The sequence below is a fragment of the Lynx canadensis genome, chromosome E1, assembly GCF_007474595.2.
Source record: "Lynx canadensis isolate LIC74 chromosome E1, mLynCan4.pri.v2, whole genome shotgun sequence".
Taxonomy (NCBI): Eukaryota; Metazoa; Chordata; class Mammalia; order Carnivora; family Felidae; genus Lynx; species Lynx canadensis.
In genome coordinates, this window is record NC_044316.2 from 24,294,920 (window position 1) to 24,300,919 (window position 6,000).

Consider the following 6,000-nt stretch of genomic DNA (forward strand, 5'->3'; position numbering starts at 1 on the left):
CTATGGCTGCCACGTTTCCCATCACTCGAGGGAGGCAGCAGCGTTTGAGCTGTAGCTATGAGGCTCTGAGGGCTCTTGCTCAGGAATCTGCACCAAGGACTTGGTTCCCTCATTCCTGGCAAAGGCTCTTCCAATGTTGACCCCATCCTCATTGCTTCTCTCCATGTGCAAACTTCTTCTCAGAATAAAGGCAACTCAGTCATGTAGGTCAGTGAGGCAAGCTGGCCCCCCATTCACCCTCCATAGCACAGCAGGCCAGGCACCAAGCACCCAGGCACTCAAGGCCTGCTTTCCTTTGGTAGAGCAGAACCTGATAGTTCTGACTGAACACAAGAACAGAGTGGGAGTTTGCAGCCTAGCCAGGTTTGCCAGCTGAGCTAGTGATGGCTCCTTGGCGCCTAAGGGAGAAAAAAATACATTGTCAGACACAGCAAGGGAAAGGAAATGGGGGCGTCAGGTGAGTTTTGACCCACATTTATGGTGGGAATGTGGATCCACTTGGAAAATTGGCTTCCTTCATTTGCCTCTGGCCAGAAGGAGGCCTGCTCTCTGACCAAATCTCCAGCTTAGCTTAAACACAAGACATCCTCCGCTGGTCCCTTTCACATCCCTGAGCTCTGAATGGCTGCATGCTTCTGAAACCCAGTGAATTAATGAAGAAGTAGCCCTGTGGCAACGTCTCTCCTGTAGTCCTAAGGACTGGATCCGACTCCCAGGTGGAAGACGGAGGATAGACTCTTGGGACACTGATTCTGAAGGGATTGCGGGAAGAGCCTTGTTTCCACAAGAGAGCAAAGATATGTTAAGGTCGATAAGGCGGGCCACAGATCTTCAGAACTTGGAAGGGGAATTCTATGGAGAGGGCAGTGCCCAGCACCAACTCCTGGCAACCTGGCTGGCTGTGAGAAGACACAACAGAGGGCTTAAACAAAAGCACTCTGTAGCGTCTCCATCTGGGAGCCCTGTCAGCACCAGACCTGCCTTCTTCCTTCAGAAGGACCTAGAGAGCCCTGGGACTTGGTCGGCGTTTGTTGCTTTTTGCATCCTTGAATGGAGTGAGCAGTGACAGTGCTGTAGCTGGGAGGTGCCGCCAGTGGTGGCTCCAAAGGGTAGAGAGGGACATTGGTGCCCTCTTCCTGTAAAGGGCTCTTTGCTGACCTTCTGGAGCCTACTGGTCCCTTGTGAACTGTCTGCTTTTCAGGAGGAAGGCACCTCAATCAGGCTGAGCAAGGAGGCGACCTGGCTCCAATCCCCCCACCCCTTGCTGCAAACAGCCAAACAGCAAGCTCACGGTTACGAGGAGTGTTCTCCTCTGGAATATGCGATGCTGGTGGCTATAACAGAGCTCAGGATGGAGTGGGTACCCGATGTCCGTCCTTGGGTGCCTGCTGTGTGAGTGTCAGCTCCATGGCTCCTAAGGGTGAATCAAGAGGCAGTCAGAAACACAGAGAGACAGAGGAGATGGCTGCAGCCAAGACCAAAGGCCACTCAATATTTCCATTCAATGGGAAGGCGATCAGTGTGGAATGATGATGTTTATCTTCGTTTCCGTGGGGCCCAGCAAGGGAGCCAGGTCCCGGCCTACACGGCTGCTGGATCCTCCCCGTGCACAGTTCTCGGCTGGACCCGTTCTGATGCCCTAGGGCTCTGGATGGCTCTGGCTCCACCTGTCACGCAATCACAACGGCTGGTCCCCATGGGACATCTGCTGCTGGATTGAGATCTTTTTAGAGTCTTTTAGGACTCACTTTTTATGAACTCCAAGACGGACCTTGACAGATGATCAAGCAATTTTCTGAAACTGGATACACCGAGGGCGAGTGCTCTTCATGTGTAGAAGAGCGTCACTAGCACAATATATTCACGATCTGGCTAGCCCAGGTATCAAAAAAATTTTTGGGGTCTCTGGCTACAGGAGTGTTCCACAGGGTGCCCTTTGGAGCCCTGTGAGCCAGAGGCCCACATTCTCCCCTAAGACATTGAGCAGAACTTTGAATTCTGGTGTGTTTCAGCCTGTCGTATTGGTAGAGAGGGTCAGCAGTGGTTCTGCGATATGAAGAATGTGCCTCCATATAATCAAGATGTTGGAATGAACCTTGGTGCGCTATTTATGCAAAAGTCTTTTAGTCCCCTGATCACGTCATGGAGCGTGGTACATTTCCTCAGGCTGTTCTTCCGAATGAGGGTAGCTCCATCCATTAGGGCAGGGGTTCACGTTGCTCCCATTCCTACAATACTGTTGCCTGCCCAGTACCAGGGGCACAGGGACATGGGGGCTAGCCCTGCTTTGGGACATCAGACCCTGAGAGCCCTGCATTGGGTGAGGAATGGCTTGGAAACTCACCTAGAAACCAGGGATCTCGATGGTGTAGGGGAAGATACAGTGTGTCACACTGTACTTTTAGGCACCTGGCGCTAGGTCATTTCCTGGTGCTTCTACACATGGGTTTAAGAATACTTCTGACTACTTATCCCCAAGAAGATTTCTAAAACACTCTGACAGCAAATGGTACTTTTCAGCAGTAAAGCACGAGGGTCTATTCGGGTGGTGAAGAAAGACTCTATTTCTCTATCAGTCACAAAGAATGGACTTGAAGCACACTAATACTCTGAACACTTCAGCACGGGGCCTTTCCCTACGCTAATACAGAATGCTTTTTAAAGCCTTTAATGGAAGTTCCAGATAGTTAACACACAGTGTAATAATAGTTTCAGGTGTAGATTTCAGTTGTTCCACCCTTCTCCACAACACCTGGTGCACATCGCAAAGTGTAGTCTTTCATTCCCATCTCCTATATAACCCAATTCCCACACCCATCTTTCCTCTGGCAACTATCAGTTTGTTGTCTAGAGTTAATGGTTTGTTTCTTGTTTTGCCAGTCTCTCTTTCCACCATGATTATATATTTCTTTTGTTTCTTCCATTCCACATAGGAGTGAATTCATATGGTATCGGCCTTTCTCTGACACTTATTTCACTGAGCGTTGTAATCTCGAACTCCAGCCAAATCGTTGCAAGGGAAAATTACATTATCTTTCCTGGCCGCGTAATATTCCTTTGTGTGTGTGGTGTGTGTGTGTGTGTGTGTGTGTGTACCACATCTCCATCCATTCCTCAGCCAGTGGACATTTGAGGCCTTTCCATCTTTGGCTAGTTTTCATTGTGCTGCTAAAAACACTGGCGTGCCTATATCCCTTTGAATTGGTACTTTTGTATCCTTTGGATAAATACCTCGGAGTGCAAATGTTGGATCATAGGACAACTCCATGTTTTAAAGGGTAATTGTTTTCATTAGTTAATTGATTTGAGAGGGAGGGAGGGAGAGAGGAAGATATGCGGAGGGGCAGAGACAGAGAGAGAATCCGATGCAAACTCCATGCTGCCAGTGAGGAGCCCAACGAGGGCTCAGTCCCATGACTGTGAGATCCAGACTTGAGTGGATATTGTCAGTCACCTGACTGTGCCATCCAGGTGTCCCAGATCCATCTTATTGGTAACATTTGACAAAACTTTGTACTGTTTGCCAGAGTGGACGCACCAGTTTCCATTTCCACCCACAGTGGCAGAGGGTTTCCCGTTCTCCACGTCCTTGCCAACACCCCTTGTTCCTTGGGTCGCGAAATTTAGCCCTTCTGACAGACGTGTGGTGGCATCTCACTGTAGTATTGATTTGTATTTCCCTGATGATGAGTGATGTGGAGACTCTTTTCATGTGTCTTTGAGGAAAGGTTCACCTTGTGTGTTCCCCTGTGTGCTCCTCTCCCTCCCACACTTTCCTCAATGAGGGCTCCCTCTCCTCTGCAGCAGCACCCTTGATATATTTCTTCCCCAAACGCCCTGTCTGCACTTCCTTTCTTTGATGTGGCTTCTTCTCTCCCTGTAGCTCTGGACTTGGTTCAGTCCATCTTCAGGTTGCTTTCTGGGGTATTCAGAATGATTTGCTGGTCATCTCGCTACGTTCAAGGGATGAGACGACACGCCCGCCATGCTACCTCTCCCAACACACACGAATGACGAAGGTTTCAACAAACTGCCTCTGAGATGTATGTGAAAGCTTACATGAAAGACACTTGAACAGTGTCATTTCGGGCAGTAAATCACAAGGCGTGGGTGGCGTCTGGTGGGTGCGCGAGGGTGGTACGTGTGTGGTGTGTGTGGTGTACATTGGGGTGGTTGTGGTTGAGTGTATGATCCTGTTCTGCATGGATGGTATGTATGTTCTATATGTGGTTTCTGTCTGTGTATGGCATTTGTGTGGTGAGTGTGGTGTGTGCATGGTGTGGGTGGTTTATAAGTGGTGGATGTGTCTTTCTGTGTGCTCTAGGTGTGGGATATGTGTTGGGATTTTACTATATATGCCATGCGTGTATGCTCCACCTATGATGTATGTTTGCGTGCCGCCCATGTATGGCGTGTGTGTTTTGTACGTGCTGCCTGGTGTGGTGTTGGCGTGTGGCAGACAGGTGGAGAATGTGTAATATATATGTGCGGTGTGTGTGGTGTTTGTGGTGTCTGTATGTCATACGTGTATGGATTATCATGGTGTGTATAGTAGAAGTGGTATCTGTGTAGTGTACGTGTGTTGCGTGTGATGTATGTCTGGCATGTGTGTGGTGTGTATAGGGAGTGTGTTTGTGTGTTTTATGGGTGTAGGTTGTGTGTCTGTGTGGGGGGTATGTGTGGAATGTGTATTGCATGTAGTAAATGGTGTGTGGAAGATATCTGTGTGGTGTGTATATGATGTGTATGTGGTGAACGGGTGAGGTGTTTGTGTGGTATTCGTGTGTCATGAGAGGGATGTGTTTGTAGTATGTGTTGCTCTGTGTTCGGTGTAAGAGTGGTGTAGCTGTATGGTATATGAGTCACATTTGTAGCGATATGGGTAATGTGTGTGTGGCGTATGTGTAGGTTATGTGTAGAGGAGGTGGCATCTGTCTTCTGGATATGTGGTGTAGGTTTGGTGTCTGTGTTGTGTATGTGGAGTGCGTTTGTGTGATATAGGAGAGGTGGTTTGTTGGAAATTGTGTGTATGTGTTGAATGTGGTAATACTGTGGGAAGGTTATAACTGTGGGTGTTTGGGGCCTGTGTGATCTGTGTTGGATATGTTGTGGCCTATGCATGGTGAGTGTGTGGTGTTTGTGTGGTGTGTGTAATGTACGGATGTGTACATGGTGTATGTGTGATGTAGGTGTGCATTTAGTATTAACGTGGCTAATGCGGTGTGCAAGGTGTATGGTGTGTGCAGGGTGTGCGTGTATGTGTGTTATCCGTGCCTTGAGTGTAATGTACAGGTGTTGGTGTGTGGTGTATTTTTCATGTTTCGTGTTTGTGTGTTGTGTGTATGTGTGTGGTGTTTGTCTGTAATTGGTGGGTTGTGTGGTTGCATATTAGTTGCAAAATCGTTTCCCCAAAGTGCACTTAGTTGGACAGAGTTGAGTATGTGGCACTTTTCCTCCTAGTCCCCACGTAGGTTTTTCAAACACTTGTAACTGAGGGAAACAAAATGGTGGTTAAAAGGTGGTTTCCCCAGTGTTCTTTCACAGACTTGAGTGTATGGCACCGACCTTGTAGGCCTCACTTACGTTTTCAAACAGTTCTCACTTACTGAAACATGATGTCAGATGAAAGATGGTTTCTCCACAGTACTCTCTCACAATGTCGAGGAAATGTCCCTTTCCACACCGTTCCCCTGATAGGATTCAAACAATTCTAACTTAGCGATTGATACACGATGTGGGTTGAAAGATGGTTTCCCCAAAGTGCACTTTGACAGACTTGAGTATATGGCGCAGTCCTCATAGACCCCACATAGGTTTTCAAACACTTCTAACTTACTGAAACGAAATGATGCTTAAAGATGGTTTCTGCACAAGAGTCTTACACACTGGGTGGTTTTCAAACACTTCTAACTCGGTGAAACGAGATGTCAGTTAAAAGATGGTTTCCTGAAAGTGCACTTTGACGGAGTTGAGTATATGGCACTTACCCTGTAGGCCCCG